The sequence below is a fragment of the Odocoileus virginianus genome, chromosome 1 (assembly GCF_023699985.2).
Source record: "Odocoileus virginianus isolate 20LAN1187 ecotype Illinois chromosome 1, Ovbor_1.2, whole genome shotgun sequence".
Lineage (NCBI taxonomy): Eukaryota > Metazoa > Chordata > Mammalia > Artiodactyla > Cervidae > Odocoileus > Odocoileus virginianus.
In genome coordinates, this window is record NC_069674.1 from 29,916,235 (window position 1) to 29,929,006 (window position 12,772).

General features: G+C 38.0%; 1 long non-coding RNA gene across 1 annotated transcript in view; it reads right to left on the minus strand.

The window, feature by feature from the left end:
* Positions 1-3,266: 3,266 nt before the first annotated feature.
* The window catches only part of LOC139035609 (uncharacterized), a 45,131-nt gene continuing 35,625 nt past the window's right edge, over positions 3,267-12,772 (minus strand). Inside the window, exons 2-3 of the long non-coding RNA XR_011488239.1 lie at positions 11,517-11,568; positions 3,267-4,452 (exon numbers count right to left, since the gene is read on the minus strand). This is a non-coding gene — a long non-coding RNA (uncharacterized lncRNA). The remainder of the gene's footprint in view (positions 4,453-11,516; positions 11,569-12,772) is intronic.

Consider the following 12,772-nt stretch of genomic DNA (forward strand, 5'->3'; position numbering starts at 1 on the left):
TTGTCACCAGCGGTCTGCTGAGCCCTGCAGGCCCCCTGGTATCTAAAGGCCATTATCTTGTGCCATTTACATTTCCTGCTTCACACACTCACTAACACCTTCCCATTCCATATGTTATTCCATGTGTGCCTGCTGACTAATCTGATAAACTGGTAATCAATCTGCTCACAGGAGATGCTGAAAGATCCAACAGGAGAAGATTCTCCCTCTATGTTGCCACTTGGCAGACATCACTAAGCTGCTGCTGTTTTCATCTCAACCAAATTGCTTGGAGTATTGCCAGGTTAACATGACTCTGAGAAAGCTGTGTTTTCCGTCTGTGTGCTTCAGGTTTTTCCTAAAGAGTTCAGGGTTCCTTGGTTCGGTCTAGGTCCTTGTTGGTCACTTCCCCACTTTTCCTTTCTTAGGGGAGTTTAGTCATGAGATATCTGAATGGATGAGAATTCAGGACTCATGCATCATCACTCTGAAGTCCCATTAGGTTGTCCTTTCCTCTGAGATGAGGATTTAGTTTTGATGTATTTATTCAACTCAAAACAGACTACTATGTTCAAGGGTCAGCTGATCCAGGTGAGTAGCCCCAGGGCCCTTCCTAGAAGAGATCAGAAGAGTTCAAGAGTTCACAGCACAGTAAGGAAAATAACAACTGAATGCATGACCAAATACACAGGACCTGAGGACAAACATTCTCTTATGAGACTTTCTGAGGGGGTTCAATTTAGTTCAGTTCAGTCGCTCAGTCATGTCCGACTCTTTGCGACCCCATGAAACGCAGCATGCCAGGCCTCCCTGTCCATCACCAACTCCTGGAGTTGACTCAAACTCATGTCCGTTGAGTCGGTGATGCCATCCAGCCCTCTCATCCTCTGTCATCCACTTCTCCTCCTGCCCCCAATCCCTCCCAGCATCAGGGTCTTTTCCAATGAGTCAACTCTGGAGTAGGTATTGCTAAATGGTTAGGAAATTGGACTCTGAGGCAAGAAAACTTGGGTTCAAATCCCAGGTGAGCCCATTATTGGCCATGTGACTTTGGGAAAATTCATTAAATGCTCCTTGCCTCAGTTTTCCCATCTATAAAATGGGGGATAAAAATAGGGCATATTTCACAATTGTTAAAATTAAACAGCTAAATGCATATGTTATAAAAATAATTATGTATTTAATATTATATCAATAATATATTAACTTTATACTATTACTATATATAAGATTTCTCATTAGAGAAGCATTTACCATAATTATCTCATTTGATTTTCACTTTCTTTCAGTTCAACAAACACAAATTGAGCCACTATTTAGGTTCTGTGCTGGACCCTGGAAATGCTAAGATTACAATAATACAAGTTTTGTGCTGGTCCAGGTGTTTGGGGTTCTACTTGGGAAAACAACACTTTCATGCCTTTCTTGATTGACTCTAACTCAGTCAGCACCAACTCTGTGCCTTGTAGACAATGAGGATGAAGAATCAGATCGACAACAAAACGTTTCCTTCAATCCATCCACACATCATGTGAGTGCAAGGGCCAAGTTTCTGTAATAAAACTTTACCCCTGAATTATTTCTATGTACTATTCCCCCTCTGCAATAACTTTTAGGGAAGGTCTCTCGCATTGCAGGCAGATTCTTTACCAGCTGGGCCACTAGGGAAGCCCATAACTTTTAGGGAAGTCTTTTAAAAAATTGATTCCTCCGAGTCCTAATGTTTAACTAGTGTGGTCAGAGCACATTTTTATAGAAAGAGATAATTAACTTGATTTCATCATTACATGACTACCCCGTGACAAGTTGAATTCAAGGAGCGAAACATGAACCATCTTCCTTCCAAAGGGCAAGCTGTTCCCTCCACAGCATTCTCCTCACCTTCAGAATTGCTACTGTGATGACTAAGGGAAAATCTCTGTCTCCCTGCCCCTTGGATTAAACAGAACATGAGTTAGCAAAAAGTTTTTGGCAAGAACCTGGTTCTAAGTTGACAGGATGGCCCTCCCTGAAATGTGTAAGCTTTACAAAGAGAGAGAGAGAGGTTCAGGCAGCACAAAGGAAAAGTGAAGATTCCAGCCTCATGGTTTAAGAATCTCAGATCCAGAACCACATACTAGTAAGAATTATAGGAAAGAAATCAAAATATAGTCAACAGTGTGTTATAAAACATGTCTCTGTATAGTAGATTACATTCTCTTGGAATAAAATCATGTCTCAAATTAGTCTGATATATCATTAAGTCATAGGGAGCAAATAAAAATGGAATGGGTATTTGAGGCTATGAGAAGCTGAGTTGGCTGGTAGAACCTAACTAGGGATTGTGACTTTCCAGAGACTGAACGTGTTCATTGCTGGAAAGGGATAGCATGGTGAAGAGCAGTGTCACAGGGCTGTGTGTGTGTTAAATAGCGAATGCAGTTTCAGGCACATAATATAAGCTATCGAAAAATAATAGTTATTATTGCCTGTTTTCTTATGTCATAATGAGATTTTACCCAGTTGGCTGAGTTTTTTTTTTTTAATATAAAAGAGATTCATCATGTATTTATTGGCCAGGAATTTCTCTCCTCACCCAGTGGTGAAATATTTGTTAGAAGCCAGAAAATAGAAAAGGTAACCCTTCAACCCAGAACTTTGAAATTACATAATTGTTAGCCAGATGTTTTTCAATTTGTTCGGATAAAAATTGCAATATACATTGAGGCAAAAAAGAGTAGAAATCTAAGCCTATTTGTAAAAAGAATATCAGTCACTGTTCTCATTCAGAATGAACAATGCCATTTGGTACATGCTATGACAACAGTCTGGAAAAATGGAGGACAAGTCTATGATTATGGTCATTGTCATCTACAGGGACTTCTAAGAAAGCAGCTTCCTTTAATGAAGCTTCACATAATACCAGTGAAAGAGGGAAAAATGAGGCGGGGAGAAAGCTGAGGGTATGAGGGTAACTGAGCAAACCTTCTCATTGCAGAATGAGAAGTCACAATGGAGAGAGGACTAGAAGAGAAGGTACCAAAGGACTCACTTGAACACCAAGGAAAGAGGAAGAATACTAATTGTCTGTGATTCAAGGATGTCATTTTATAGATTGCAGGGAACTCGGTAATGATAGTCGTCCTATAGTTGCTTCATGTGGGTAGGAAGTGAAGTACTATTTTGCATGGACTGTGTACTACTAGTCAGATTTCTTCAATGATTTATTCCCAACTTTGCTAACATAGCTTGGCATGTGAGAAACTGCTCTCACAGCAATCATAAATCTTCTAAAAGTTTTGTTTCATTGTAGGGAGAAAATTAAGTGTCCATTCCGATAGCAATCAGAAAGAATAAATCCCATTTTAAGCACATATTTCTTGCTGTGAGCTAATAAATACAATTTTTACAAGCCTGTTTCTTTTTTCTTGTGAATAAATTTTGAGTTGCTGCTCTAAGATATTCAGAGTAGGCACAGAGCCATAGAAATAAAAACAGAAAAGACTGTGTATCAGAGACAGTTTCTTTTCTTAAAATTATTCATATTTGTATGTCATGGTCATTGATGCTCAGCAAGTTGTTAACCTGTGGGTGTATTGACAATTCCATTTTTAAACTAATAGTTTATAGGGATTGTTAGATTTGTCCTTAGGCTCCTGGCATCCCAGGGCAAACTTTTATTTCCAAGCATCTGCTCACCACTTAATTCATAATTATTATTCTAGATACAGCCAGAGCTGGTAGCAGTAGTTCTAAATTACCACTTTGGACAAGCATATCAATGATGAATCCTCATTTATGACTGATGTCTCTGCTGAAGGGATGATTTCTGGTGGTGTTTACATCTTTCATCTGTGATTGATAAGTCACGAACCAGTATAATTTTGCTGTAATAACTAAGATAACGAATTTTCCTATTGTTTTTCTTCTTGTTTCCTCTTCAGTTTTGGGAACACAGTCTATTTTTTTTCTTTCTTGTTATTAATAGCATGGGTAGTTGCACAAGTTGCATTATATGTTAATAGATTATTTCTTAATGTATTAGGAATGAAAATACTACATAAAATGGGGGTATTTGACAGATAGAAGTGTTGAAACCCTGAGAGTTGTGTTATACTGGCAGTAAAGGCTCCATCACATTCCAAAGTTTGAGACTTCAGTCCTAACGACGACTACTTTAAAAAATCTCTTTGGATGGCACTTACAGGTCAGTGCTCAGAAGTGTGCTGGTTGAATCTGTGGATTAGGCAGCTCTTATTTGAAGAGTTTGGAGGGTTTGCACAATGAACACCAAATATGATGCTGGCTGGTGGTCTAAAGCAAGACACAGTGACCAACTCTACCATGGAACTGAGGGGAGGTAACACTTATAAAGTGGTCCTCTTGGTGATCACTGCTGGTGAAGTCATGAGATCTGGTGATACTCTCCCAGCTGGGACATCTGCTGGAGACAAACTCCACTCCCAAGCCAGCCTCTCCCATCACCTGGCAACCCTGTGGGACAGAAGGAGATGAGGCAGAGATTAGAATGATGCATCTACAGACCAAGGAAATACCATAATATTCAAATATATATCTATATATATGAAAGTGAAAGTTGCTCAGTCATGGCCAACTCTTTGTGATCCCATAAACTGTACCTTACCAGTCTCCTTTGTCCATGGAATTCTCCAGGCCAGAATACTGGAGTGGATAGCTGTTCCCTTCTTCAGGGGATCTTCCCAACCCAGGGACCAAACCCAGGTCTCCCTCATTGCAGGTGGATTCTTTACCATCTGAGCTACCAGTGAAGCCCTATATGTGTGTGTGTGTGTGTGTGTGTGTGTGTGTGTGTGTGTGTAAACATGAAAGAAAGTGAAATTTTTAGTTGCTCAGTCATGTCCAACTCTTTGGGACCCCATGAACTGTAGCTCACCAGGCTCCTCTGTCCATGGAATTTCCCAGGCAGAAATATTGGAGTGGGTAGCCATTCCCTTCTCCAGGGGATCTTCCCAACCCAGAGATCCAACCTGGGTCTCTTACACTGCAGGCAGATTTTTAACCATCTGTGCCATCAGGGAAGCCAGGGACTAAATATATACAACATGAAATTCAGAGTGATGTCAAGTCCATGAGTTAACAGGATGGCAAAGAAAATAGATTAAGGTTTTCTTTGAGACACAAAGAGAAATATCTAGCTACTTCTTTAATACTTCTCTCTGGTGATGATTTTGGTTCTGAAAATTATTTTCCTTTCCATTCTGTATAAGAAATACACTCAGGTGCTGTTGGAATGCTTGTACCTCAGACTCAGGACTCTCAGATCCCAGTAGGACTGTTCTCTTGCGAAAGCTGGGAGGCAGGGAATGAATAGGTATAGATATTCAGCTCCAGAACCAAGTGTTATTTTGCCCTCGGGGTCTTTCGGGAACAGAATGTATGCTTCTATACTTCCACTAATACCAATGTTTAACCTCTACCCAATAATTTGTTGTTTTCCTTCTACTTAGTAGAAAGGATTTTTAGATACACCTTTCTTATTTAAAATTCCTTCCTCCTGTTTTCTCACTGGGTTTTTAGTTAAAAAGCCAACCACTGTTTTCTACTTTGGTAGGTTTTTGTCCAGAGAAAGGACACGGTGCTTCTATTTCAACTCTATTTTGAGGCTTTTTTTTTTTCCAATAGAAGAATTTTTAAAAGAAAAATTTTGCCTACTGGAGTAAATGATTTACCAGCTAGGCAAAAGAGCAAGGAAATTGCTCACATTAAACCTCAAAACATTCAAAGTTCTAGTATGTCTGTGAAGTTTAGCTCTTAGAACCTCAGATACTCAAACCCCCAGAACCTAGAAAGAAGCAGTACTATATGAGCAAATCATTTCTATTTCTAGGATTTCAACAGACAGTAACGGGCTTTGGAAAATTTTTAGAAATTCATCTTTACATACTGTCTACAGGTAGGTATTCAAATTCCTAAATTTTGCTCATTAAAAATTCTTGTCTTACAGTATTTACATGGATAGGTACCTCCCCATATGTATACCAGTTTACCAGTTTATATACACAAATGTGGATGTGCACACACACACACACACAGAGCCTTTTCCCCCAGAGTTTTAATTCCATTACCATACATGATACACACAAAATATTTTAAACAAAATTTATCAAGTCAGACCAATGCTCAGATTAGCTTATGTATAACCCCCTCACAGACTAATAGCCCTCACATAAAAGAAGACCATGACACAGCAGAAATTCATCTGTATCTCAACTGAGATACTTATTATGGATTTCATTTCAAAAATACAATTATGATGGCCATTATTACTTTAAAAATCTGTATTTAAGCACTGAGGCTGGTTAGTCAGAAAATGTTTTCTCATTTCTTCACCAAAAGTTATAAGAGCTTTGATACAGGGTTTTTAAATATTTAGAACCAGAGGATCTTAATATAAGAAGAGCAATTATTGGAATCATCAGAGAACTTTCCAACAGAATATTGTACTTCAAAAATGGTAATAGTTACAAGGTATGATCCTACCAGTTTGTCCCTAATGATCCATGTTAAGAATGAATGAGGAAAGAATACATACTTAGCTTGGAAATGGAAGACAATAAGCTGCTTCTTGGCTTTTGATATTGTTTCTTATTTCATTGGTACTGAAGCATAAGTAACAAACACTTTGCTTAATAAGTGGCAACATTTTAAGTTTTACTTCTTCCTGTGGCCCTTGGTAGTGCTTAGGAATAAATAAAAATCTCCAGTACTAAGAAGAGAAAGGAACTGGAGGCATATTAGCATTTCTCCTGGTTAATAGGATAAAGCAGATTAAAAAAGGTGCAAGGGCCCCACAATGTAAGTCAGAGGAAGTTATCACTTGAGAGGACAGTGGAAAATAGAAGGCCTGCTAACAGCACTGACATCAGGGAAAACTGAGAAATTCACAAAGTAGATTTGTGTGTTCTTCACATCTCCTGGCAATGTATACTCAGGTCTCCTCCATTAAGTGCCCACCGCCCTCCCTGCCAATCTCTTCTTAGTCCTTCCTTTCTATCTGAAAAGTAACCACTTTTTTCTATTATCTGCTCAGTTCTCTCCAATAGATAATTTGCCAAATTGCTCAGTGTTAACAACAACAAAAATATATCTAAGCATCAAATAATAAGCAGGATACTAACTGCATAAAAATTACCCCAGTTACTGGGCTTCCTTCCAAGTCTCATGTTTAAAGATGACAGCATTCCAATTACTTCCTCCAATAGCGGGGACGTCTGGACAGATTAAAAGGCAAAACTTTGGGAGCTTGTTCAGGGAAAGATATCTAAAATCAGGTATTTGTTGTTGTTGTTCAGTCGCTCAGTCATGTCTGACTCTTTGTGACCCCATGGACTTTAGCACTCCAGGCTTCCCTGTCCTTCACCATCTTCCAGAGCTTGCTCAAAACACATGTCCATTGAGTTGGTGATGCCATCCAACCACCTGGTCCTCTATCATCCCCTTCTCCTACCTTCAATCATCCCATCGTCAGGGTCTTTTCCAACGTGTAGGCTCTTCACCTCAGGTGGCCAAAGTATTGGAGCTTCAGTTTCAGATTCAGTCCTTTCAATGAATATTCAGGATTGATTTTCTTTAGGATTGACTGTTTTGATCTCCTTGCAGTCCAACAGACTCTCAAGAGTCTTCTCCAACACCATGGTTCAAGAGTGTCAATTCTTTGGTGCTCAGCCTTCTTTATGGTGCAAATCTCACATCCAACATGACTACTGGAAAAAACCATAGCTTTGACTATATAGACATTTTTTGGCAAAGTGATGTCTCTACTTTTTAATATGCTGTCTAAGTTAATCATAACTTTTCTTCCAAGGAGCAAGTGTCTTTCAATTTCATGGCTGCATTCACCGTCTGCAGTGGTTTTGGAGCCCAAGAAAATAAAATCTGTCACTGTTTCCATTGTTTCCCCATCTATTCGTCATGAAGTGATGAGACCATAATCTTCTTTTTTTTAATGTTTAGTTTTAAGCCAGATTTTTATTCTCCTCTTTCACCTTCATCAATGCTCCTTAGTTCCTCTTCACTTTCTGCCATAAGGGTGATGTCATCTGCATACCTGAGATTATTGATATTGATATTTCTCCCAGCAGTCTTGATTTCAGCTTTTGCTTCATCCAGCCCAGCATTCCGCATGATGTACTCTGCATATAAGTTAAATAAGCAGGGTGACAATACACAGCCTTGATGTACTCCTTTCTCAGTTGTGAACCAGTCTGTTGTTCCATGTCCAGTTCTAACTGTTGCTTCTTGACCTGCATACAGGTTATGCAGGAGGCAGGTTAGCTGGTCTGGTATTCTTATCTCTAAGAATTTTCCACAGTTCATTGTGATCCACATAGTCAAAGGCTTTAGTGTAGTCAATGAAGCAGAGTAGATGTTTTTCTGGAAATCTGTTGCTTTCTCTATAATCCAACGGATGTTGGCAATTTGAACTTTTGGTTCCTTTGCCTTTTCTAAATCCAGCTTGAACACCTGGAAGTTCTTTGTTCGTGTACTGTTAAATCCTAGCTTGGAAGATTTTGAGCATTACTTTGCTAGCATGTGAAATGAGTGCAATTGTGCAGTAGTTAAACATTCTTTGGCATTGCTCTTCTTTGGGATTTGAATGAAAAATGGTTTTGAGAAATTCCTTGAGTCACATCATACACATATTTCTGATAATTTTATGTGGGTTTCTTTCATGACTTAGACTTTGAGAACACAAGAAAATCAGATGGTTTTATAGTCCTCCAGTCATTAGCTTTTATTTTTAAATTAGACTGGGTGTGAAAAATCAGGATTCCCAGACTTGTTAAGGGAAACACAGATGAATATTAATAAGAGATTTTTTTCATCCTTCAAATTGCTCCTTAGTTTCTTATTTGATGTTCTCATATAAAAGTATCTTTCTCCATTCTAATAACATAATGGTCTCAAATTCATGTCCTGTACAACTTGACTTCTAAGAATACTTGCACACATACACAGACCCAACTGAACGTAGTCATTTCAGGATGAACAGGATATATGCTTTAGAATTTCAAGATAGCAATAAAAGCTTACATTTAATTTGACTGAAACTGAAGGAGCTGAAATTGTTTATAAATAACTCATTACAAGCATTTTCCTTGTTGATCTTTTAAATTTTTCTTAAAAAATTTGGAGTTTGACAATTTTAGAGATCATATACTTTATTCATGTTCTTAAACTAATTCAATAAAACTACTAACATGATAGCTCTTGTACTGAAGAGCATTAATTCCTTTTGTTAAATATATTATTGGATACTTGCCGTCATTGCTAAGGTCAAATACAAAATTCCATTTTGACTATACAGTGATTGTTCTTAGTAAATGAATATTTATTCTGTTCTTCAGATGGTGATGTGCATGACTGGAGAATGATGCCTGCTTTTTAGTTGCTTTGACTTCAGTACAATTATTTTATTAAGCATCTCAGTAAAACCTGCACAAGGCACATGAAAAGAGTGAAAGTACCCTTTAGAAAGCAATTACCCCAACTCTGATATCCTTCATCAGACAGATGAACGTGAAGTTTACAAGCTTTCTTAATGGCTTCTCTTTGATAACAAGTATAAAACATTTATGAATAAAACCATTAGGTTATTTCACTTTCAGACTATTGTTCTCTGCTATTTATTTCAAAGACAACAGAGAGACAAATAGAGATGCATTTTAGTTTGTTTGGATTTTATCTTTAATGACTTCCTTTCAGCTTTTACTTGTTCTTGATTTTGGTTTAATTAAGAACCCATAGTAGATGCTGTATGGTATTTTCCGAGTTGCCCTTCCAGGAATGAACCTTGAGAGACTTATCATTTAATGGCTCTCAAGTGAGTGCCTCTCTGGGAAAGGCCCTTCACCAAAGACAGCCACTCTGCTCAAGGCCACACCCTTTCCCTGAGGTCAGCCTGCATCATTTGCCTGGTTGAAACATGAAGATTTCCTCCTTGCCTAGGTCAGGATCACTGTGAGGGCAGCATCCTGATCCAGAGTACTCACATGATTGAGTGAACCTTTGTTCTAGTTTCATCCTCTTTGCCCAACCTTTTTACACTCCCCTGCAAGCTTTCTTAATAAACTTCCTGCATGCAAATGTCTGTTTTGTGGAGAACTGAACTTACACAGCAACATGTAAGTTTTAAAATCACAGTCATCTTTGGACAGTCTAGATCAGAAATTTAGGGTATGGGACGAGATTGTTAGGCAACAATCACAAAAGATTTTTTTTCTCTCCAGAGAGGACATTATAGATGTAGAGTCTAAGAGTTATTATTATCTTAAATCTTCCCATGAAGTAACTGCTTTACTGCAAGCAATAGACTCTTTCTGAAAGAGCCATGGACAGGAAGAAGACAATTACAGTTCGTTCCTCCCTTCAAGTAGTGTGGTACCTCAGGCAGGTTGGCATCTTCATGAGAAACTAGACAGAATTCTCTAAGTTCCCTACTGATTCCATGGGCCTGTGATTTTTTTCTGAGTGATGGAAGAACTACCACTTATCCTTTGCTATGTAAAATTATTGGGATGATACTTATTTCTTTGTAGTTTTCTCCAGTGAGAATGCCCAAGGCACACAACAGGAATGAATGAAAGATTTTTCAAAATCAATTTTCAAAAGGATTTCAAAATGCAATTCACTATAGCCGTTAAGGTAACGTTTCTGAAGGAATGGTGCTTAGCGGTAGGACAGTGTGTGAGACTATGAAGGGGAGTCTGAGCAACTGGCATGTCAGTGAGTAGAAAGGAACTCCCAGAAGTGAAAAAGAGCCCATAAAAATATGAAAGCTTATTCTGTCTTTCCTTTTCCAGGACTTCTCCCTTGGTTGTCTATGTTAATTACAAATACTCCTGAAGACTTCTGCTTTGGCTCTGACAGACTAGTTTATAGCAGACCAATCAACTTTCCAAGAAAATTGGAAAAGCAAAAAGCTAGATTAAAATACACATGCATGCACGTGCGCACACACACACCACCCATTATCTGTTTTAAGACACTAGAGAAATTCTAAGGCAGCAAGTACTTGAAAGTCAGATAGCTGAAGAGAAGAGAAGGAAAGTAAACCAACACAACATTCTGTGATGCCTTTGCTCTCAAGGTATTTGCCAATTTGTAACTGAAGGATGACTGATCAGAAATCAGACCAGAGCTTGAGAGACAAAAATGGAATTCAGTGATCATTATGGAGCAGAGACCTAATTAACAATTTGGATTTCAGTTTTGACTCCTAACTAACAAGTTATTCTTGTAATAGTAACAGTGAACCAGAAATAAACTGACCTGCACTGCAAGCTAAACTCAGCTTCAAACTAAGCTCAGTTTCAACTTCAGACCAGATTAAGGTGAATTTTCCTTACCATAACTGCTTACTAAAAGAAGCAAGATGTCCCCAGAAGTTTTCATACCTTATGTCCAACATTCACTTACAAATTTACCAAGCTACAGGAAACAAGAAAAAAATGACTAATAAAAAATTTAGTAGAAGTCCTCAGAAGTTTCAGATATTGGAGTTATCAAATACCCACCTTGTGGTAACTTGCTGTATTAATATCTTCGTTCTCTCCACCTTCTTAGGACCTGCGATATGTTCAAAGTGATATGAGCTATTAATAATTTCACATAATAATTCATGCTAATATATGGAGGACTTTTCAACATCTCCTTGAACCATTTGATAAACTTCAGTATTGTTTTTAAGAAAATAACTAACTAGTTGTGTAACCCAAAAGAGCTGGTTGACATTTCAGGCTATGTTGGAGAGAAGAACACTGGTAATATGTGAGGGCACTATTTCAGGGACATAAAGATTGCCTTGGGAATCTTTGGTGGCTTTATGTCAGATATTCAGCCTGATCCCATGAATGTTAAACTGTTTACAAGCCTGTATGATTTTCTATCTGATCTGCATGCTATTACTTTTCCATGCTTTGAGAACCTCTTCTGTATTTCATGCAGTTCTGTTGTTTTAAAACACTGATGAGATATTACAATGGAGCAACTCTAAACCTATCAAACTGCTACAACCAATGTCAAGTCCACCAGGGCATGATTGCTGATGTAAGGAATGCAGATCTGTGTTCGCTATGCTCCAGTGGAGACAGGTCTCGCTGAAGGAATCTAGGAATCTGAAAAGATGAAGGGCACAAGGCTCTTGGTTTGTTTTTTAGAGAAACGAGACATGATACAACATTTCTGAGTCTAGTAAAGGAATGCTTTATTTCTAGATTCTTTTTCTTTTTTTTTGGTAAGTTGTAATGTTGAAGGTAGAAAAAACAAGAAGGAAAACAGGAAATTCTGTTGCAAGATTGAATTCTATTGAGCTCAATAGAGCTATTGTTCTGTCAGTATTGACACTGAAAATTCCCATCTTTTGGTATTTATAAAATCCAGTTAGACCTGAAACAATATACACTAGACTCTAGCCGGCAAGCAATTTCAAAAAAAAATTGAATAATATGTCTTCAATTATTTTTAACTCTAGGCCTTGCAAATTGTTCTGCCACCAAACTACTCTGAATGTGCCCAAGCTCATTTGACTTGACAGTGAAGTCAATTTCTTTCAGATATGTGTTTGATATATATAAGTGTGATAAAATGCTCTTCAGAGGTACTTTAACTTGGATAAATGCAGACATTAAACTTCATCACTACTTTTAGGAAATATTGCCTTTAAAATAGATTTCCTATTGCTTAAATTAAGCAGTTTTAGTAAATACTTTACATAGGCTTCTCTGGTGGTTCAGAGAGTAAAGAATCTACCTGCAATGCAGGAGTCCTGGAT